This window comes from Acipenser ruthenus, chromosome 1 (assembly GCF_902713425.1).
Source record: "Acipenser ruthenus chromosome 1, fAciRut3.2 maternal haplotype, whole genome shotgun sequence".
Classification (NCBI taxonomy): domain Eukaryota; kingdom Metazoa; phylum Chordata; class Actinopteri; order Acipenseriformes; family Acipenseridae; genus Acipenser; species Acipenser ruthenus.
The window spans coordinates 95820270-95845080 of NC_081189.1; the positions used below are offsets into that span (position 1 = coordinate 95820270).

General features: G+C 36.7%; 1 long non-coding RNA gene across 1 annotated transcript; it reads right to left on the reverse strand.

Moving 5' to 3' along the window:
- Window positions 1-3875: 3875 nt before the first annotated feature.
- On the reverse strand, window positions 3876-19372 carry LOC131738190 (uncharacterized). Its single transcript, XR_009329749.1, has 5 exons — window positions 19192-19372; window positions 7458-7878; window positions 6703-6831; window positions 5874-5980; window positions 3876-5484 (listed from the first exon to the last, which is right to left on the reverse strand). It is a non-coding gene; the product is annotated as an uncharacterized LOC131738190 (long non-coding RNA).
- Between the last annotated feature and the right edge of the window lie 5439 nt (window positions 19373-24811).

Below are 24811 nucleotides of genomic sequence, written 5' to 3' on the forward strand. Positions count from 1 at the left end.
TTAAACAAAAATGTGCAGTGCTGTCATTTTATTCAGAAGAATGTCATTAAATAATAGTCATGTATTAATAATGTATTTTATGTTATTGGTATTGAATGAAAAGCAAACTATTTTTAACATACAGTGTTGATTTCAGATTGACATCCCAGCATTTGTTTAAACACATTTTAAGCATATCTGATTTTTTTTTAAATACCTTGAATGATTTTGTCAAGTAATACTGTAGCTAAGCAATATGGAGGATAATTTGTGCCATAATTAAATAAATACATATAAAACGAAATAAATACATAAATAAGTAGAAACTGAAATATATTTAATAATTTATCTATTTATTTCGTTATTTATTTACATATTTCTTTCGTTTTTTATTTATTTATTTCGTCTTCATTTTGGCACAGTCTTTTCACCCTTGTATTTCGAGCTACCGTCAATTATTCTCGATGGGCGGGACAATAAGTGAATCGGTGATCTACTAACTTTGCCTGGTAGTAGTTTGGAGAGGTGTGCAGTCAGGGCGCCAACTACACGTCATTGTTGTATAGTTTCAATGCTGTGAATATTCCATACATTACAAATGTGTGCAATATGACTTATAGAATTGTATCCTAGAAAAGATTAGGGAGCTTTTAATTCAAGTTGAATGTGGGTCGGTAAATGACGACTTTATTTTGTATCGAGTAGATTGGCTGTTGGAAAGAATAGGGCAGATATTAGCATGTACTGATGAAAATATTGATGAAGGTGCCAGAACTAACTTGCAGATAATTCGCCATCAAATTCAACGCAGTACCAGTGACGACAGTATAGCATAGTCCGCAGCGGTAGGCCAAACTGGGACGGGGAAATCTGGACGTCCCAAGATATTTTTACCCAGGGAGTTGATCATTAGGTATCTATAATTAAACCTTACGGTTCGTGACTGCTAGTATTTGTAATGTTTCAGCGAGTACCGTTAGAAGACGAATGGAATATTATGATATAAGGTAAGCGACGTAGGTCATTTCACTCTCACTGTTAAGCGCTCTGCGGCACCATGCGGCGAAGGGCGCTATACCAAATAAAAGTGGATTGATTGATTGATTGATTGATATCTAACCCTGATGTCTATGGCCTTATCTGCTCCTACTTGAACTGCCCCCTAATCACTGCATTTTGTACTTGGCCTTAGTTAAACTTGCTTTTATTAGGACTGAAGTTATTGTATATTGTACCTGCTCATATTGTACTGTGGCTCTGTGTATATTTTGTGACAACTAAGTCGCGTCTGCCATTAAATAAATAATAATATTATACACATATATATATATATATATAGAGAGAGAGAGAGAGAGAGAGAGAGAGAGAGAGAGAGAGAGAGAGAGAGAAAGAGAGACATTACTCTCATTTGGTGTATATTTACAAACTGCAAATTTACAGTTTAGTAAGAACTATGGAATTACAATAAATTGTGTTTGTAGTAAACTGTTATGCATGGAGGAGAGCAAAAAACTAAAAAACACCAGAAAGAGATAAATAAATCTCTGGGGGTCCAAGGCCTAATTTAGTATGCTGTAATCTCAAAATAGTGATAGGAAAGAAAAGGGAGAGTAAATAGCTCAAGCTAGTATATTACATTTTGAAGTTTTGGCAGTGCCACCTGAAGCATTGGGGATTTTTTCCTTTACCAACCAAAGTGTGTTTATCATTGTTTTCTATTGGTACACATTATATGGTACTGTTCTAGAATATTCAGCTGCCTTTACTTTTTAATCACTCTGTATTTAAACCTACAGTATGTTGATTGTAGTTAATATTTCTAATAAACTGCATACATAGTTACGTAATTTACAAGCCCACTTTGAAGTCTTGGACCAATACAATTACAGTTGAACTTTAACATTAATAATGTTCTTTCATATTTTGTTTCTAATTTTAAAAGCATTACGTATTCAAGAATCCATGAGATGACCTGATCCTGAAGGAGTTATGCTGCATGCATTGTCCTTAAACACTGTAAGAAGAAGGGCATACAGTGTCCCTGCACAAAACTGTCTTTGGCACATTGATGGGAACCACAAACTTATCAGGTATGGTGTAACCAGCAACATAATTAAACCTTTATATTGTCTGTATAAGTTTAATATCACAGCTAAACCAAAAAATATAATACAAAAATCCTCGTCAGAGCCAGTGACGAGGAGCATAAAACAACCTGTTACTGACAGACGCTATTTTGTTCTAAGTTACTGCGAAAGACTGCAGTGACTTCATTTAAAACCTGATATTTTTTTATAGTTTATTTTTTTCTCACACAAATTGAAAAGTGTCATACGTGTGTATAACACCATATATAGTAGTATGCACAGTTTATATAACTGGTATACAATATGCATGTTGTTTGATATATATATATATATATATATATATATATATATATATATATATATATAGAGAGAGAGAGAGAGATTAATAGATATACACATATGTTTTTTGTATATGTATGTACAGGCAGCGTATAGTAATCCACTGAGGAATAGATGGATTTAGTCGGATGATATAGTCTTTCTGAAAGCCTCCACCAACAACCGTGCTTCGACAGTCTGTTCTCATTTTCTGCAAGCTGTCCAAAGATTTGGCTTGCCATCCCATGTGAAAAGTGACATGATATTTAATCCTATCCACCTTTTATTTATATTATTATTATTATTATTATTATTATTATTATTATTATTATTATTATTTTGAAATGTATTTGCTTAGCTGACAGCCTCTTCTCTTTTTAGCATTGAAACATCCTCTAAGATCTTGATTAGTTTTTACACTTTTAAATTGCATTTTCCTCTGGCTGTTTCAAAGATGGTTTTGCATGTCCCTACTCAGAACTACATTTCCCATCATATGTGATGTGAGCGGAAGGATGATGTAAAATGTAGTTCCAAGCAAGACATGTAAAGTCATTTTAGAAGAAACAGAACCAGAGGGGAATGCAATTTAAAAGTGGTCGGGATGTCAAAAAAAAAAAAAAGACAATACATACCTTACTTAAACTGTTGTAGCAACACAGGAACAATTTAAAAAAATCACCTTTAGTTACCATTTAACTATCCAGCAAAGTAAGCATGCAGAACTTGGAGATAGTGATTTATGTAAAGGAGGTGGTCAGAGTGCTCACAGAAATTTCATAGTGGAAAATGTATTAGAAATGTTTTAAAGTACAAGGTTAAAGGGAATGGGATTTTACTGAATAAAAGGATAGATAGAAAAAGCAATTTTAAAACCATAGGTAGCTCTTTATGGCAAATATCACATGTATTGATACTTGTACATGGAGACAAAACTTTTTTTACAATCCAGTTTGACTTATTTCTTTGTAGGTGGATGAGCTCTATGGCATAGATTGGAGTGGTCCATGTGGTGTTGACGCTGTGGAAGTCACTGTACCCGAGATTCAGCTTCCCCGGCAGCTAACTGAAATTGAGCTTGATCTGCTTCCCCATCCTGATGGTACTGAACAGCGTTATGGGGTTCATTCCTATGTGCGCGCTGTTGAAATGATCAATTCTTTACATTTGAACACATAATTGCAGCTGGCAATGGCATAGGCAGGATTTGAGACAAGTCTCTCACCTGCCTACAGTGGCACACCTACTTGCTAAGCCACTCGGGTGCCATTGTTCTGACAAATCTGGGGAAAGGTTACATTAGTTAAGTGTTACATAGTAACTATACCATTTGTTTGCTGTTCTGATGTAAAGCAGATGTAATGAAATCCGTGCAATCAAGAAAATCACTGCTCAGTGCCTATCTTCTCCCAAATTATCCTAAATGATAAAGGGACAGTATTTGTACATTTCAGGACTAGTTTGCAGATTTTAGTTGTACAAAATTAAATTAGCAGATTTCTTATCACACCTGTGATTTCTTGCTACTATTTTTATTTTTTTATAAGGTGTACTGTTTGGGTTTATACAAGCATTGCATTTTTTTATATAGGGACCATGGTCTTGGAACAAAGTCTTTTTTTTCTGTTGTTCACATTTTAAAGTTAATGAATAAAAAGGTTGGGATGAGTCTTGATACAGTAGCTTTACACCAAACCCTGTTTTTCCTGTGTTTAAAAATATCTCCACAGGTTACATACTTCAGTTCAAGCAATGGCTGTAACTAATATGCACAGTGACAATATGAAGAATTACTTATTGTAACAAATGGCCATTTTAAGGTTTCAGTGTAACAACTGACACAAGGACACAATAGCAAAACTACTTTTCTTTAGTTTACATTTGTTGTATTGATTTATTTACAGGTACAACTTTTTTTTTTGGTGTTCATCCATAAAACAAGATTGCCGCCACAGATGCATTTTCTTCTCAAACTTAACCCCACTTAAGTTGAAAAACGGTTTAGGTGATTGAATGCAACCCTGTGTAAAAACAATCACAATGTTCCAAGATGGCTGCCTGATGTGATTAACAAAAAAAAAAAAAAAAAAAAAAAACTTTCAAAACTTCTCAAGAACAGGTGGAGGGACTGATCTAAAAGTTGGCAGACATCAAACCAACATGCATCAGGTCTGAAAAATGGTTTAGGTGAATTCAAACTTCAAAAGCATCATCACCGTGTGATTGTATAATTAACATGTACCTAAACCAATGGCCACCTGACAAAAAAAGTAATAATTTAAAATCTTCTTGGAAACAAGTGATGCCATTCATTTGAAACTTGCTAAATATTAACAACCAAACATGGTTCAAGTTTGCAAAGCATAAGTTGCTTTGATACATTCTAAAATAAAAAAAAGCTGCCACACATTTTGCAACAACTAGTCACTACCTGCTTCTAACCAAAAACTGTGTAGCCAAACTTTGTAATAATTATCTTGGGGACAATAGAATTAAAACGGAAAAAAATAAAAATATTCTTCCTCCTTAAACCAATGACTGCCTGATAAGTTAAAAAAAAAATGGAAAAAACTTTCTTGCACATTGCTTTGCTACAGTATAGTATAATAACAATGTTACTTGCTTGGAAGCTGTAAAACTGCTTTGCAGTTCAAGTTATTATTGTTATTATTCACAGTGGTAGGTTAAATTGAGCAGTCGACCCCAATCTTGGTCCTGGAGGCCTGTAGTCCTGCAGGTCTCCAACACCGACCAAAACCTTCAGAACTGGGAAGAGTAGTTCAATTGGTCCAATTAACACAATTAGTTAAATCAGGGAGCATTTCAATGCATACATGTTTTTCTGCTTGTTTAATACTTCACCTATAGTGAATACAGCCTTACACAAGTCCAAATCCACTATCCGTAGTGCAAACAGCAGATTTGAGGTCAGTGGAAAAATGTGAATATTCTGTGTAATGCCCAGGTAGCTTGATAGTTTCCATACATGTAGCCGCTGTAGACATCTTTATGTCACTGGTCACCTCCACATTAAGATGTTGCGGTTAAATTGCCCATCCTATCCAGAATTTTAGGAGGTCACTCAGCTCTGCAGATGAGGCTAAAGAAAAAGAACAAACACCATTCATATAGTCTACCAATACTACAGATTAGTTGTTTTTTTCCTGAAAAACAAAGAAAGCATTAAAATGTGTTTAATGTTGGTCAATATGTATGTAATGTTCTATTTGTTATCAGATCCCAAATGCCAAACAAGCTACTAACTACTAAATGAAAAATATAAATGCCTTCCATGGATCCCAGATGGCTTTATCCATGGATTCCCAGAGGTTTCATGTCCTCTATTAGTATATATTTAAAAAAATAAATATCTCCCGAGTGCTAAAGGATTACACCAACATCACATTAAACAAGCATCCTAATGACAGTTCCAGTGATTTCCTCTTGGGAGAGGCACAGCATCTACCAATGGACAATAATAACACTTACCATTTTCAATGAATTGTCGAAAAAAGCTAGCAACACGACACTTGCTATCGATGCTACACTCAGTCTCATCTTCACTGTCTGAAGTGGAGGATGAAGGTCAGGCAATTCTTTCCAGGATGGTTTAGAAGAAAGATTAAAATATGAGTTGTAAGTCGACACTTCAATGTCTTGGTGGTACATTTTTTAAATTTGAAAGATTTTGCAGAAACTTACTACTTTAACTTTTTGCTATACCTATATATATATATATATATATATATATATATATATATATATATGGTACTGATTTTTTATTTTATTTTCTTAAAGCTTTTTGGAGTTACTCAAATAAGTTTATTTGATGTTAACTTAATGAAGACCAAAAAGGCAGCTAGATGGCTATAGCTATTAACCAAAATGTAAATATGCACACCTTCCACTTATTGTATAGTGGTAATCGAATAAAAGAAAGACATTTCTATGAAAGACATCCCTCCAGCAGTATTACTAGGAACCAGTCTTACAAAAATTGTAAACCATGACAGTGACCACAGACGTAGAAACAATGAATCAATACAAGCAGTCCCTCACAGGAAATTGAATACCTGGTGTAAGAATATCTGGGCAGATCAAGGTGGAAACAGCACAGTTGCAAGATTAGGTCTTTCTTTAATCATTTGAAGAACGCCTGTGTCCCTGAGACCTTTTTTAAGTTGACGGATCTGCACAGTTCTCCAACCAAACACCTAGTTAATATAGCAAGTGTACGCCAAGGTATGATACATAAAGGGAAAAACGTACAGTTGCAATTAAAGACAAGTTGATTATTAAAGACTAAAGATTAACATACTGCATGAAGGAGGATTTTTTCTGCCAGCCATCGTCTGTTTTCTTGAGTGACAGGTGGAAGATCCCAGTTCAAAATAATGTCAGACATTTTGTCCTTATCTTCCTGTGTAAGCTCCTTTTGGCTGTCCAGCTGTGAAATAGAATATTTCTGTGAATATGTTATAATAAATTAATTAAAAAAAGCAACTATAAATATTAAGTTTAATAATATGGTGGTTTTAGAATTATAATTGTATGTTGACTGTATTATTTTAGCCTTATGTTTACTTTCCCAACAGGAGGCGCTTGCATTTCAGCAGAGAAACATGCATACACATGGGTAAGATTGTACAAGTGTTAGGGCAACAATAAATTAGAGTACCTGAATGCTGATCACTCCTACAGCAGGCAAGGGGCACCTTACGGCCTAACATTTTTCAGGTATCAAGGCATTCTACACAAATCAAGTAATGATCGTAATGAAAGTAATTCCGTATTGAAATGGTCTCTATTAAATTTGCTAGTTAAACTAAATTATAACATTCGAGTAACATAACTTGGCAAGTATTTTAGGGTATATACTGTATACCTTACACACAGAAATAAATGTTCTTTATATTCTTTAATTTCATATTAATTTATTTTTTAACTGACACCCTTACCCAGGTGAACTTGCAGTTGTCACAAAATACATACCTTTTTAAGAATCATAGTACAGTGAGAACAAGTACAATATACAACAACTCCAGTCCTAGTAAGTGCAAATATTATTCTTACCATTTCCACTACTTCACGTACATCCATATCAAGGCAGTCTTGTGCAGAGGAGCACATTCTTCCTCACCGCCAGTTAATATGCACACCACAGCTGGACTCAATCCTGTTAGCGGTGGACCCACATGCAGAAAGCAATGATCAGTCATGTGGCCCACTGCTTGGAAAATGGCACTCTCCACAAGGAATCTGGACATTACACAAAATGGATGGGAAAAAAGCATACCTTCAAGATATACTGATAAGGGGCTTGCCCATTGTACATTTGGCCTTTTGTAGAAAGCCAAGATGGCCCTTTCACGGTCTTCCGGACTCTGTCTCAAATCCACTCGAATATACAACCAGCTCTCATTTTCACTGTTATGAAGTAACAGCCTTCTGTATAGATTAGCAGCTCTGCACAAATCTGGCTCAAGTTTCCACTCTGTAAATATAAAAGTAGGATTAATATTAATTCACAAGTCTCATACTATTGAGGCTCCCAAGTGGCACATCCGGTAAAACGATAAATGACATTAAATGATTATTTTCAAAAAAAATAAAGCGTCCTTATATCGCTTGCATTTTTGGTTCTGCACCCATGTGCAACAGTAATACAAGTACTTGTACGAACTTATTTTAATTATAATGATTTAGTAAAGTTAGCCTTGTTGGAAATCTTTCTGTAACCTGTAAATCTGTTGTGCAGAAACTCAAACTAGAGGATGTAAACTCCCAAATTTTACTTATACCTGACTGATTAATCACATACAAAGTACCACTAGTCATAGATAAATATCTTAACATCAGATTAAAGAATTTACATGGAATTTCAAGGTCTACAATTCATTTTAAATCTTTGTTTAATATCCTTTGCATATTGGGATGAAGGGTTAATATGGTGTGTAGTTTTTTTTAGAGCTCAACTGTTCTAAGTTGTGAAACTGAGGCTGGACTGTCACGTAATTCTTGAATTAAACTAAAATTACCACAACATAAAAATGCACAAACAGGTATGGTTTCTGGACCCTCAGACCCTGTGCTGCCTTGTCCTGGTACTACAGTTCCTGCAACACTTCCTGTTCTTGTACCCAGGGATCTCATGCGCATGTGAAGGTATGAAGCTGACTGTGGAAGGAGCTACACTGCTTGAGCTTTCAGTCATGCCTTCTTCACTCCATTCTTCTGCTCTCAAAATGCCACTTGTGTCTGGGTTACCAGCTTTCCCTACAATGTCACCTCCACTCTGGTTTTGACTTCTTTGAAAAAAGACAACAAGATAAGTAAATGGAACATTACAAACAACTGTCATTTCAGTTCACAACTATTTACTAATAATTTGAAAAAAAAACGTTATGCATCTTGTGATGGTACACAGTGAAAATAAAACATTGAAGAAATGAAGCACATATTTTTCATAATCTGATATAGTTTTCTTTTGTTCTTAAACTATACAGTTCTGTGCTGCACATTTTTCTTCAGCGTAATATATTCTGTCCCTAAGTCATTTCATAATATGTTACAGCTCTTGAAGTCTTAAAGAAAAAAAGGTTTAAGCATTGTACCACTAACAGGTGTCCAACATAATGAGCTTTTTATGTAACTCACAAGGTGTATCCACTGGACCTAGAAACATAACCGTGAGCATCCCTAGGGTATTCATTATTTTGGAGAAAATAAATTGTGACACAACTACCACAAGTTGTGGGAAATGTTTCTGTTAAAGATTTTTTTCTCCAAAATCAGATTATGTAAAATAATGAAAAGACAAGTTTTATTTGTGTGTGTATTGTTTTTATTCTGTGTATTAATTGCTCATCCTGTTACAGATGGCAGTAAAATAAAGCTATGAAGGAAGTGCTCCTGAGATCAATTATACATCTGGAAGTGAAACACTGTGCTTCTTTGCTGACCTGGCAAAATATTCAAACATTTTAAGTATTGCAGAAAACTACTGGATAAGTTGTCTGCTCTGAGCTGAGGCCGTCCAATTCAATGCTTTTTAAGTGCAGGTGAAAATGATGAGAACTTTGTTCAGTTTTCTCAAACAGATTAACAAACCCTGTAGAGGACAAACAGCTCCACTGTAAATACTTATTTTCAGTACAAAAGAAGGTTCACACTTCTGATTTCTGAAATCTGCAGGGCACTGATTAAACTGGTAGTTCGGAAAACCTGGGGTAATCTAAGGGTTAGTCTAATAACCTGTATTGTTAATTTGACTGAATGGACTTTAAAAAAGAATGTGTTTTTGTTTCAAGAAAAATTGTATAGACAAACTAAGGGTACAGCAATGGGCGCTTGTTTTGCTTCTAATTATGCCAATTTATTTTTGGGCTTTTGGGAGAATGAATATAAATCCTCTATGTTTTAGTGGTGGGGACATTATATTGATGATATTCTTATCTGGTCACGTACAGAAAGTGAACTGTTATTATTTCATGAATATATTAACAGTACTAATAATAATCTCAAATTATGTATTGCATATAGTAATTATCATGTTATTTTTTTGGATCTAGCAATTTCAAAAGATAGTGAAGGTTTATTGCACACTTCTGTGTATAGAAAAAATACTGATAAGAGCTGAGAGTTTTCATCCTAAGTGGTTAAAAATTATAATATTCCTTTTGGTCAGTTTCAACAATTAAGATGCATTGCGATTTAGTACAGAAGCACCAAAATTATGGAGAATTATACAACCAAACTGTTAATTAATAAAGAGTGATCCCCCCATGATAATTATACAACCAAACTGTGAATTAATAAAGAGGTCTACTCTATAGCGGGGCAGGTGAAAACACAGCCCTGGTTGAGGAAAACACGGCTGACTGGCTGTTGTTGTTTTTTAAAACTGCACTGCAGCTAATCCACAGCATGTTTTGGTGGTCATCTTCGAATTGAAAGGGAACCAAAGTCTTAGTATTAAGTAGAAACATATACATAAATTATAATGAATACACAGTGTAGACTTTGCTGTTTAATGAAACAACATCTAGTTTACCAAACAAGCTTTTCTATTTCTAGGAATACTCGTGGTAGTATGCTTTGGAAAATATTATTTATCTGGACCACTGCTTTATTCAGGCAGCACTTAAAATGCTTACCTCTTTCCTAACAGATTCCTTTAATTCCTTTCAGTATGTGAAAAATTATAGTCATCTATGTCATGTTCATAGTCTATTCTCCTGGGCAACAAGGTAACAAATGACTAGAGCTTCGGTCATTGAGAGTTCAATAAGATGGTGTTGTCCTAATACTTCAGACTATTCGGTGCAGAAATCTGTACATTTATCATCCATACCCAAGTGCCTGGCTACTGCCTGCTGTGACACTGACATCTGAGGTCCTCTGTGAGTCATGTATCACACTTACTTAAATGGCCTGTTGTGGATTACAACAACAGTTCACTTTGTTTCTGTATATTGCCCAAAGGCTATTGTACAAAACATTAAAATGTAAATCTCCATTGACTCATTAAGTGCGGTGAAGACCCAGGCTTGGCTTTCACAACCAATCCTGTGGTGGATTGACAACCCAGGGAACAGGGGCACCAGAGAAGGATTAAACTGCAGTCGACCTGAGTGGTACCGTTCAGGTCAGATTCAACAACCAGCAGCCTGTAACATTTTATTAATCAGCTCGCACACCTACATCGATCATGTGAAAAAATCTAGACTGGGTCTTTTTAATTGATCTCTTTTCCTTCACACTAGGAACTTTTTAAACATCATGTTACTTAAGACAGCATGACCTCTTGACCACATTTTTCAGACCATTATGCAGTGTATATTGGTATTCAATCTTTTTTTTATTATTCCATTAAATAACTGTTATATTGACCAGCAAAACCGCAATTGTTCTGTTGTAAAAAAAAAAAAAAAAAAAAAAAAAGAGAACAATGTATTTTATAACTACTGTATAATTAAATATACATTGAATGTAAATGCTTTAACCAGTTTTAAAGAAACAAACTGTAGGGCCCACAAATTACACAAATATAATAAACATCTTGTATCAAGTATGTCAAACTTTGTAAAAATAAAATTTGTGAAAACTTCCTTCTCATGCCATACAGAGTGCTTTGTCTACTGAAGGAAAATCTCCTGCATTTCATTAGCAGCACATAGACAGGCATTACAGTCAACACATTTATGCTGTAAACGGTAATGTATAATATCCTATTGTAATTGTTTTGATGTGTTTATGTGTTTCCAAAAACTTCCTAGACCCATCTAAATAAATGCAGGTATCCTCTTCACCTAATTAAATTGTACCTCTCCAGTTTAATACTTAACATTTGTCAGGGATACTTGCTGCAGCAAGTACAAAACATACCCACAAACTAGTATGATCTGTAGTAGTGTCGCAAGTTGAAACATGCGTTGCTGGATTGAGTTAAAGAAGACAATCTTAAATTATTGTGTATAGATGAAACTGATCTGTTGAGAAGAATGGGGAAAATATAACCCCCAGACCTGTTTAAGAATTGAGTGCAGTCTATGACAGGTTATCCATAAACGGCTAAATCCAAAAGAGGGCATACTACTTTTTAATGATACACTGAATGTTACTTTTATATTTATTAGAATCTTTATTTTGAAGGGAGATATATTTCACAAGCAACTAATAAACCAAACTGTACTAAATTAAATGGAATACTACTGACACCATTTCTTAATTTAGTTTATTAAAATAATGTTGTAATTCTAACCATCATTCAGTTCTAATGGAAATAGCATTTTAGGTCAGATTTAATCATGTCAATATGCATTATATGCATAGCATACAGTGCCTTGCGAAAGTATTCGGCCCCCTTGAACTTTGCGACCTTTTGCCACATTTCAGGCTTCAAACATAAAGATATGAAACTGTAATTTTTTGTGAAGAATCAACAACAAGTGGGACACAATCATGAAGTGGAACGAAATTTAATGGATATTTCAAACTTTTTTAACAAATAAAAAACTGAAAAATTGGGCGTGCAAAATTATTCAGCCCCTTTACTTTCAGTGCAGCAAACTCTCTCCAGAAGTTCAGTGAGGATCTCTGAATGATCCAATGTTGACCTAAATGACTAATGATGATAAATAGAATCCACCTGTGTGTAATCAAGTCTCCGTATAAATGCACCTGCACTGTGATAGTCTCAGAGGTCCGTTTAAAGCGCAGAGAGCATCATGAAGAACAAGGAACACACCAGGCAGGTCCGAGATACTGTTGTGGAGAAGTTTAAAGCCGGATTTGGATACAAAAAGATTTCCCAAGCTTTAAACATCCCAAGGAGCACTGTGCAAGCGATAATATTGAAATGGAAGGAGTATCAGACCACTGCAAATCTACCAAGACCTGGCCGTCCCTCTAAACTTTCAGCTCATACAAGGAGAAGACTGATCAGAGATGCAGCCAAGAGGCCCATGATCACTCTGGATGAACTGCAGAGATCTACAGCTGAGGTGGGAGACTCTGTCCATAGGACAACAATCAGTCGTATACTGCACAAATCTGGCCTTTATGGAAGAGTGGCAAGAAGAAAGCCATTTCTTAAAGATATCCATAAAAAGTGTCGTTTACAGTTTGCCACAAGCCACCTGGGAGACACACCAAACATGTGGAAGAAGGTGCTCTGGTCAGATGAAACCAAAATCGAACTTTTTGGCAACAATGCAAAACGTTATGTTTGGCGTAAAAGCAACACAGCTCATCACCCTGAACACACCATCCCCACTGTCAAACATGGTGGTGGCAGCATCATGGTTTGGGCCTGCTTTTCTTCAGCAGGGACAGGGAAGATGGTTAAAATTGATGGGAAGATGGATGGAGCCAAATACAGGACCATTCTGGAAGAAAACCTGATGGAGTCTGCAAAAGACCTGAGACTGGGACGGAGATTTGTCTTCCAACAAGACAATGATCCAAAACATAAAGCAAAATCTACAATGGAGTGGTTCACAAATAAACATATCCAGGTGTTAGAATGGCCAAGTCAAAGTCCAGACCTGAATCCAATCGAGAATCTGTGGAAAGAACTGAAAACTGCTGTTCACAAATGCTCTCCATCCAACCTCACTGAGCTCGAGCTGTTTTGCAAGGAGGAATGGGCAAAAATTTCAGTCTCTCGATGTGCAAAACTGATAGAGACATACCCCAAGCGACTTACAGCTGTAATCGCAGCAAAAGGTGGCGCTACAAAGTATTAACTTAAGGGGGCTGAATAATTTTGCACGCCCAATTTTTCAGTTTTTTATTTGTTAAAAAAGTTTGAAATATCCAATAAATTTCGTTCCACTTCATGATTGTGTCCCACTTGTTGTTGATTCTTCACAAAAAATTACAGTTTCATATCTTTATGTTTGAAGCCTGAAATGTGGCAAAAGGTCGCAAAGTTCAAAGGGGCCGAATGCTTTCGCAAGGCACTGTACATCATGTAGATCAAGGATTTTCTAAATTCTTTTGTCTTGCATGTGTAAGATTTATGTTACTACATTTTTCATCACTGTTAATTATATTTTATGTCTCATTGTGGAATCTTGTGCATTCAGATATTAGACCATTCTTCTGTACAATGAAAAAAGGAAAAGCTGCTTTAATACATTCAATTAAAGATCCAGTATCATAGTTTAAATGTCATAGTGTTATACTTTTTTGTTCAGTTATAAACAATTTGAACTTACCTAAAAAAATTTTTTAAAAGTGCTGTATTTTGCCAATCTCTCATTTTCCATTTTGGAGAGATCCTGTTCTTCTGACTTAATCTCACGTAATCTCCAGCAGAAAGGCCATACAAAACACACACACACAAAATGTACATTTATGGACTACTTCAACACTAGAACTGCCGCGGTTATACTCATACCTACAACAGCTGACGACAGTCATGATCACGGTGCATTTTAACCATCATCAATATTAAAATGAAAGACAAACTATCGGTTAAAACTCAAAGGTTTTATTCACGCGCATCATATCAACATCTGCACAGCCGAAACGCCGTATTTAAATGAACAATTAAACATAAGAGGGTTTATTTTCTAACTTACCACATATAAAGTACTACTTAAAAAAATGAAAAACTAGCCGCCTCGGGGACCTCCTCTCCCTCCCCCCCCCCCCCCCCCCCCGGATATTGTTGGGAGGGGGGCAGGTAAGTTTTTACCCCTGCCAGTAGGCCCCTTAGAGGGCCCCGGGGGGAGGTGGACTCGGAGTGGCGCGGTGCTGGCCTGGATGGCTTTGCGCCCTGCTTGAGCTTGGGGCACCTCTTTTTTTGGTGCCCCAGCTCCCTGCAGTGGTACCACCGCACCTCCTCTGAGGAATAAAAAATGACATCATTTATCCCCTAAAAGGGGACCACAAAACTATCCTCCACGATGTCCTTCCCCACCAAGTGGATGGTAGCCTGGCGTCGGAAGGACAATACGTGGCGGAGGGGCTGGTCCTTGCACCCTAGGGGGATGGGGTGGATAGCTGTATTCAGGTCCCCTAGGGCCTGAAGATGGGGTTTCAGGAGGTCATCCTTCAAGAAAGGTGGGACGCTTGAAAGGACGCCCCTGTTGCCCAACCCCTTCATGGGTTATATGGGGATGTACATTCCCTCGACTGTGAGACCCCTCTCAATTGCGGTGTGTGCGGCGTACATCTTGCCGTACATCTTTAGTTGATGGCCCAACCACCTTGGCCCTGGCTTTCACCATGGCTTCAATTGAGAGGGTGTCTCTCAGGAGGCACTTGACCCCGTGCCTCCTTGTAATATTTTTAAAGGGGGCTGTAGCCACCTGTGCCCACTTTTTCAGGGGCTGTGGAGCCTGTCCACTCATTTTTTATTTATTTTTGTTTTATTTGTTTATTTATTTATTGTTAGTTGTATTTATTTATCGTTGTTTTCATGTTTATTTATTTATTGGTGTTTGTTGATTTGTTAATTTTTATGTTTATTTATTTAATAAATAAACAAAACCAAAACAGACACACAAAAAACGGACACACCCCTACACTGTAAAATATTTCATCAAAAGGTGCACTACTACTTTACACAAAGGAATTTATAAAAATATTTGGAAAATAAAAAGTTTAAACAACTGTTTTTTAAAGTTTTTTGGTTGCTACTGGAGGAGCTCTGAAAAGTGAGACATCTCAGTCGTAGTCGTCGTAGTAGTGTTATCTGTTGCTATTTTTATTATTATATATTGCCTACACTGGGTTAAAATTGATTTTAAAACTGAAGAAGAAAAATGGTGTAGCATAGGACGCAGACATCAATGGCAGAGCCGTCAATGCAAATTCAGTTGCTGCTTAATTGTTATAGTATATTAAAGTGTCCCTTTCGATTAAACTGTTATCACTGCTTTCTGAAGCTTTACAATTTACAAGTAGTTTGTACTGCTGTTTACCTGTCTAACATAAGAAAAATACAGATCATAACATTTGTATTGACAATCTAATCCTATTATATATTCTAATCACAGCATTGATGCATCACCTTGTGATGCATCACTGGGAAGACTGGTAAATGATGACCACAGAGCTCTGAATTGCAAAATGAAAAAGATCGACGTGGAAGGCAAACCACATTTGTGCCTTTCTGCTGTTTGAGACATAGTACCTGAAGAAGAAATAACCTACAATTATGGACATGCTGACTGGCCATGAAGAATTATGGTAAGCCTTCATGACTTTCAAAATTGATATTAAAAAAGGTTTCAGTAGATATCTTTTTCTAGGTATGAAAGGCAAAATTATCCCAGTTGTGTTTAATTTAATACTGATTATCTGTGCATCTGTGCATTAAAAAGCAAGTCTTACCTTAAGTAAAAAGGTCTGCACTGCAGAATATGCCAGTGGTGTAAATAGTAGTAGGGGCACACAGCCGTGGTCTAACTCAAAATAGCTTCCCTTAATTATGTACTTCACTGTGTCTGCTAACCAGTTTGCCGTACAGATGTATTATGTTCATAACTGCTATTGTGAATATTCGGACTTATTTTGTACTCGTATAGGTGGCTGATCAAGCAGCATGTGCTGTGAATGATTCAGAGCCAGCACAACGTGGGTTTAGCAGTAGTTCATCTCAGTTGCACTGTCCCTCGGATGCTATAGTCTACCTCAGCTTCAACACAGGTACAGTAAACCAAGTGGAACAGTCTATATTAGCTACCCTGTCATTTCTACAGAACCTGTGGGTACTGTTAGATTCAATAATCTACTAACACAATCTCCCAATGCAAAAACGTTTGTGTAATGCAGTGATATTCATGGAGAGCTGCATTGTCTTTTGGTTTTCACTCCATCTGAGATCTTAATGACTTAATTGAACCAATTATTGAATTGATTGCTCTAAATTACCACTCTTTCCAGGTCTGTAGCCATTGCAGATTTTAAGTTCCCTATAAAACCTGCAGGACTGTGGCCCTCCAGGAGCTGGAGTGAATATCACAAGTGTAACATGTCCTTACATAGCAACTGAATTAAACTCCTGACTTTTGCATTAAAGGTTGAGGTGAATTATTTGGAATGATTTTAGGTAGTGCAATTTCACTTCAAGGCTTATTTTTAATTTCACAGAAAACAACATTGCATGAGCCATAAATCAGTTATTGACATTCTGTAGTGTATCTTAGAGAGTTTGTAATATTATGTTTTCATTTTAGCCTTTAACATACTTATTGTCTTACTTTGTAACAGTTTAAAAAGTCAAGAGGACTCACTTTATGAAGTACTCCTTATATATATATATATATATATATATATATATATATATATATATATATGGCCCAATACAACACTTGTGTACCAGTATAAACAGTTGTTTCAATGTTGTTGTATATTTAAAATAAAATATTTTTTTTTTTTTTTTTTTTTTAGCTTTCAAATGAAATCCTGGATGTGTTATCAGATTTTTCTGATTACAATACAGACAGTAGTGCTAAAGATTACGTTCCTGACTCTTATGATAGCACATCAGACAGCAGTGTCAAAAGTAGAAAGATGATATGTGCATCAAAAAAGTGCAGAAATTGTGCAGCGCAAAATGCACCAACCTCAGTAACTATCAGAGAGCAAAGCACTGAACAGCTGACTATAGTGAAGAAAGCCTTTCTTTCAGAATTGCCTCAATGGCACTGAAGTTGGGTCACAGTTTACAAAAAATCAGTAGCTTTGTGGAATGCAAATCCATGATTGAGGGAATGATTCAATGGCGGAATGTACTCACAATTTTAAACGAATACATGAAACTAGATGGAATGAATTATGCTGCTGCCTTGACCACTCTCAGAGAAGCAAAGTGGAACATGCCTCACCTGTTGCCGTTCTCGGAAGATGTAAAAACCTTACACACATATCTCGATAATAAACAGAACGAATACCGGAGTGCACTACTGGCAGAGCCTACTGCTAAAAACGTAGTTAACCTTACAAAGGTCACTCTTGCGCAGGTAATCCTGTTCAACAGAAGAAGAGAAGGAGAAGTAGCAGAGATACCTCTAGCTGCCTTTACTTGCAGAGACAAGTCTGATCTTTATAAGGATGTTGCCATTTCCCTTTCTGAGCTTGAAAATAAATTGTGCAAGCACTTCACAAGGCTAGAGATGCAAGGGAAACAAGGCAAGAAGGTGCAAGTCCTGTTGACACCTACCATGGTAGCAGCAATGGACCTTCTTGTCCAGAAACGTGAAGTCTGCACTGAACAGGTTTCAAGTGAAAACAGTTACATGTTTGCAAGGGCAGGCACCTCATCTTACTATTGAGGTTCAGACTGCATCCGTCAGTTTGCCAGTGAGTGTGAGACCAAAAATCCTGCCACACAATCTTCAACAACAAACATATTGCCACATTATCCAAAGTCCTTAATCTGAGTGGAACTGAGTTAGCTCAACTAGCAGACTTCCTTGGACACGATATAAGAGTGCATCGACAGCACTATCAGCTGCCAGAAGGCACCTTACAGCTGGCTAAGATCAGTAAGATTTTAATGGCAATAGAGACAGGAAGGTTGTCAGAGTTTAAAGGCATGAAACTGGATGACATTGATCCACAAGGTATAGTCAGGGGTTCAAATAATGAATACTGAATGGTTCGCATTTGGGGGGTTAAGGAGTGTGAGGAGGGTGGGGGATAAAACGCATCCAAAATGGGAGGTGTATAAGTTTAACTATACAACGTAAAACCGTAATAGATATGTGTATAAACATAATTTAAAATAAATAAATAAATAATTCATATTCCTATAAACTGTCACGTTTTCACTTTTCACATTCTCTTTTTATTGTATTATTTGCTCTGCACACACTCTTAACTCAGGGGAGACGTTAAGGAGGACAGAGATGTTTAAAACTCCTAGTGGTTTATGTTCGAGCACTGGACGAGCGGTGTGTCCATGAAACCTTTATTTAACCAAGAAAATCACTCAGACTCATTTATTTGAAGTTTTACGAATCAGAGCAACATCAGCGCTCCTTTGTTTTATTAAAATGCCTTTAATATTGGATTAGTAGTTTGCGCATACCACCAAAACCCAGAAACATGTAATAATAATTAGCAATCCTAAGTTTATTACAAGCTCAGCATTAATACTTCAATAACATAATACAATTATATGTATTTAGTGCAGCCCTTGGGCCAGCTAAGCACAAAGCCTACAAGCACCCACTGCTATATTTTAGCACATTCAATATAACTCTCTCAATACTAAAACATAGTTTCAAAACCTCATAGCAATATAACCAATACATGCAAGATACAATATTACCATTAATATGCTTACCTCCTATTATAAGGGAGAGTAGTGTGAACAAAAGAGAAGGACTGCCTTGTGAAGACCTGCAAAGGATGGACCACGTAGCTCTGCCAAGCTGAGTCTTGATTGTGGTGGTCTCAGTGTGATCGGCTCAGGGTTTTTATACAATTTTCGTCCCATTGAAAGCAATGGGAGGCCCCAATTAGACCCAATCATCAATCTATATGGACAGTCCTTATCTCTTGGCGAACAGTAATCTCTAAGGAATTCAACCAACTCTTCAGACTCACTTAGAGTCACATGCCAACAAATCAATACGGGCCCATGATCTCATCCACTCATTCTTGACCCCCTCCTCCATCTAAAAAGTTAGGTGAAGCAGAGTTCACAAAATCCTTGCTACCTTGATTCACTACTGAATATGTGTACATTATAAAAAGGAGTGGTGTTTAAATATATGCAACACCAACAGTTGTATTAGAATATAACAGTTATAGTTATAATGGTTATAATTGATTACATGAACTTGGCTTTCAAAAATATATTCCCTCATGTCATCTCACTCTCAAATTAGTTTCCTTCTTTCCTTACAGGTGTGTGTTTAGCAGGTATTATAGGGAACTTCCATCTTATATCTTTTTAGTGTATATAAGATGGAAGTTATCGTATGGAAGTTTATTGTATTACTTGTATTGTAACACTTGAAATGTATTTGCTTACAATTGTAAGTCGCCCTGGATAAGGGTGTCTGCTAAGAAATAAATAATAGTAATAATAATAATAAAATAATAGTGTAGAGTTTTCTCCTTATGGAAAACCTAACTATTTTACTGAGCTGTTAAGCTGTAATGTTTTTCTCCTATGGGCCCCTGGTAGCTTGAACTTAATTGACATCCAGATGACCCTGTATTTTTCAGCTATACACATACTGGCTAAAACCAGCTTGCTGGAGACACCTCTTTTCTTGCCAAGTTTAATAGCGATTAATGTTCCCTAGAACTTTCCTTACACCTGTATCTTACGTGCTTGTACCGCCCAGCAACTAACTATCTTAATATATTTTGGAATTAGACCATTTCTATTCTGTCCTTCCTTCTTCTAAATTGAAGAATACTTCTAGCCTTGACACCGTAAATTCCTGATAAGAGAATCCCCGCTTCTCTTGCCAATGAAGACCTCTTGGCCTCAAGCACTGATCCCTCCAAGGGCAGGCTTGTAGAAAGTTCGATAAAGCAGGTTACACAGAGTTTACTTTTCCAAAGCCTATCTTTTGCTTATAAAGTTATTCTTTAATATTTTTTCAATCTTTTTATTTTGTATTTTAAACACAACATCTTTTTATGCTGCATTATCTTTTTAACTCAGAGCCAAACTAAGTATTTTACTCCTTATAGAATATGGTTGTAAACTATTCTCCTCTTTACTAGCAGCAGCATAGCAGCAATATCGCAATAACAATTTATTTAACTTTTCTGTTCCCTTTCTGTGGTGTATCTTCTAAAATACTTATTTTCCTTAAAAATTACTCCTAACCCCTTTTTCTTTATATTCAGAAAGTATAATTCCTAAATGCAAGCACACAGCAATCCTTTTCATTGAATTAGGACTCAGTTTCAACTTTGCTCATCTTAATAGAAAACAGCTTCAGGTATGCTATCATATAAGCAAAGTGAATCATATGATCTTATACATAAAAATTGTTCATAGTATTTCATACTAACAATAATTATCACTACCTATGATTATATGTTACCACAACAAATCTATACTATTTAAAGCAAACATTTTAACATGTATTTATTAGTATAGCATTATTCTGTATTTAAGCTGAAAAAGTATTAGCAGAAATCCCAGCCCTCAATTCTGGAGCTGTGCCTATCTTGATAAGAGACTGCTCAAGGCCGGCCAGTGTATCAAGTTGTACCAGATTCTGTTATACGATCTTACAGAGAGAGCACTTTACAGTATTTGTTACAGACTAAAGACTATTCAAACATTACAAATGGTTACAGCACATATCATCTCATTAATACATTTCATTTTTAAATCATCCAGCCCATGTCCAATGTTTCAGCTCGTTCCCAGCAGGACTCCACTTCTGTCTTGGGTTCAGCTCGGGTCGGCTCTGCAAACACCACAATACCTATTTTGCTCTACATCATTAGTGGGCAGACTTAATACAACTGAATCTGAATCAATCGAGGAGCCGTGAACTCCACTGAAATTCTCCATGCAAAGGAATCCAATTTCTTACTACACATAATAACTGGTTCGGGGTAACCCATGACAATACCTATTATAACTATGAATGCGCCACTATAATGGCAGCACCCATCCGTGTTGATGTAGACAATACTAAGGTATCATCTGACAATGAAAATGCTATTTTTGTTTTTGATTTTGTTATGTATATCATAAATATAGCTATTTGTTAATATACAGTTTGTCAAATATTTCTTTCGAGAGGGGACTCCCGAGTGGCGAATCCAGTAAGAGCACTCGCTAGAGTGCAGGATGCGCTGTATAGCCTGGACGTCGCAGGTTCGAGTCCAGGCTATTCCACAGCCGACCGTGGATGGGAGCTCCCAGGGGGCGGCGCTCAATTGGCTGAGCGTCGTCCAGAGGGAGGGAGGGTTAGGTCGGCCAGGGTGTCCTCGGCTCACCGCGCACCAGCGACCCCTGTAGTCTGGCCGGGCGCCTGTGGGCTTGCCTGTAAGCTGCCCAGAGCTGCGTTGTCCTCCGACGCTGTAGCTCTGAGGCGGCTGCACAGTGAGTCTGCAGAGTGTAAAGAAGCGGGCGGCTGACGGCACACACATCGGAGGACCGTGTGTGTTCATCTTCCCGAGTCAGCGCAGGGGTGGTAGCGGGGAGCAGAGCCTAAAAATAATTGGGCATTTCAAATTTGGGGAGAAAAAAATAAAAACCAATTGGCAATGACTAAATTTAAAAAAAAAATTATTTCTTTCTAACTAGAACAAATTGAAACACCTAGTGAAGTTTCTGCAAGGGAGGATGAGTCTAAGTCTGTGAGTGAACCACCAAGACCTGTTAGGTATAGTTTCCTAATGTTCTATTTTTTAAATTAAAGTTATCACATTTTAATAATTGTAATGTTTACATTTTTAGTTTAATAAACACGTTAAGTATGTTTAATAATTTTCATTAATTTAAACAGAATATATGCTAATTTCTTATGATTTTATGTTCTATTTTAAATCAAGGCGGAAGATTCAACAAATCCAACAGTAAATCATCCACAGGTAAACGACCTAATAATAAAATGAGAGCAAACTTGCCTGTTTAGAAATGTTGGAATTAGAAGTGAAATTATATGTTTTTGTTTCACCCTTTGAGGATAAGGGGCGTGTTTAGCGCCTTGACCAGAACAGAACCATTGATGTGTTGCAGATTTTTTAAATGTATAATTGAATTACCACTCATAACAAAATAAACATTATACAACTATTCTGTTTAAAGAGACAGTTTGTGTTTAAAACACTGTTACTTATTTATTACACAAATAACCAGACAACCAGGTCAAACCTGGTCAAAGCATAAAACACACCCTATACTGGAAGTGCAAGGCAAATTGTTTGCAATAAAAAAAAAATCAAGAGCATAAGTAATACAGTACTGTAAGTGATATCTTTCTCAATACTAGATCACATTGCACATCAAACCTCTTAAAGAGTGTATAGTCAGAGCGGTAGCAAGTAGTCTTATAATTGTTGATAGTGATATTGTTTGTTTCTTCAATGGCCTGATAAAGTTGCCTTTATTAAACTTTTGCACTAGATAGTATAAGTAATATCACGGATTTCAATATTTTCTTAAGACTTAGGAAAGAATGATAGTGTAACATACTGTATTACTTCAAATACATGCCAGTATATTGTGTGGAAACATTTTTTTTGTTTTATTTTTTAATAGGTAAAAAACAAACAAACAAGGAAGAGAAAGTGGGAGATGGTTGAGGTTAAGGCAGTGGAAAGGCACATGAGAAAGTTTATCAGAACATGCAGAGTACCAGGAAAGACAGACTGGTGGTGTTTAGGTGCAAGTTTTAATCCCGCTACTATAGTGCATTCATGACGTGTCACTCGCAAATGACGCGTGATTGTGCTCGTTCCAAAAGTGCACGGCAAAAAAAGTGTGTGACTTTTAGTGTGTGTCATTACACTTTGGTAAAGCACGGTAATGTGCGCGCTAATTGGCCTAATTAGTCCCATAGCAACAAACTCCACAGTCGTGCAAAATACTTAACGATAGACTTTCATGAAATAACACGATACTTCCTCCACTTCCCCTATGTAAATGAACGCTCTTCTCTGAGATACGGTCTTTCTGTCCTCCTCTGTAGCGTAAGTAAGATTTTCCTTATCCCAGTCTTACTAATACAAATCAGTTAAATATCCATCCATCCATTATTATCAATCCGCTTCTCCTGATGAGGGTCGCGGCCAAATTATATATAAATTGCATATAGAGATGTTGATTTATACCATTATTTATTCATTTCAGTGTATTATGAACGATGCATGAGAACTACTAGATCGTTATGACCAGCATTATTATCATAATAATAATAATACGAATAATGTAGCTTTTTTCCTGCAGGATGTTTCAAGCTTCCACCCCTTCTGACAGCAGCAACACCAGGTCCGCTGGACGGATGAGGAAACTCGTTCCTCCTCCACATTATTGCGGACCTGGGGGATATGGATGAACTGGATCGACCTCGCCAAAGAAATGCCACCATTTTCACCAGTATTACCGGTGCTCTGGCTGAACTTGGTATAAATAGAACACTCCTGTAGGTACGAGATAAATTCAAGAAACTGAAATATCTGTACCTGCAGGAGAGAAAACGCCTGCAGTCCTCCGGTCAAAGCTCGAGGTCCTAATTTCGGTTCTGGGAGGAAATGCATCGGTTAATGGGTGACCGGCCAGTGACAGTGGCATCGGACCATTTGCTGGAATCCTCATCCTCCCAGACGTCCTGTGAAATACCAGCCCCATCAATACAATATGGTAATTGCGCCAGCCATCATTTACTTTTCTAAACTAAAATATGCTACCGCGGTAAAGTTAGCTTGACGTTTGATATTCGTTTGATATTCGACTCAAGCTAACCCGAAATGAATGAAAATGGCTGTATCTCGCCAACCACAGAAGCTAGAGTGCTCAAACCAACTTTAATTTAAAGGAGACCAATTGTGAATTGTTTCACAGTCTCTGTTTAACATGTGAATCAAACAAATAAATTGTGTAAAACAATAGCATACCACATATACGCACACAGCCTACCTGACACGCGTAAAATGGCTTTATCTCCTCAACCACAGCAGCTACAGCGCTCAAACCAACTTTAATTTAAAGGATGCCAAATGTGAATTGTTTCACAGTCTGTGTTTTACCTGTGAGCCTAAGAATAATTTGTGAATACAATAACATATCGCATATACACACCACCGTCCCAGCGTCAATTAAAAGTGCTTGATATCCCCAACCACAACAGCTAGCATTTTCAAAACAACTTGAATTTAAAGAAGACCAGTTGTGAATTGTTTCACAGCTTCTGTAATAATTTGTGAAAAAACAAATGGTTGGGGATATCAAGCCATTTTACGCATGTCGGGCTAAGTGT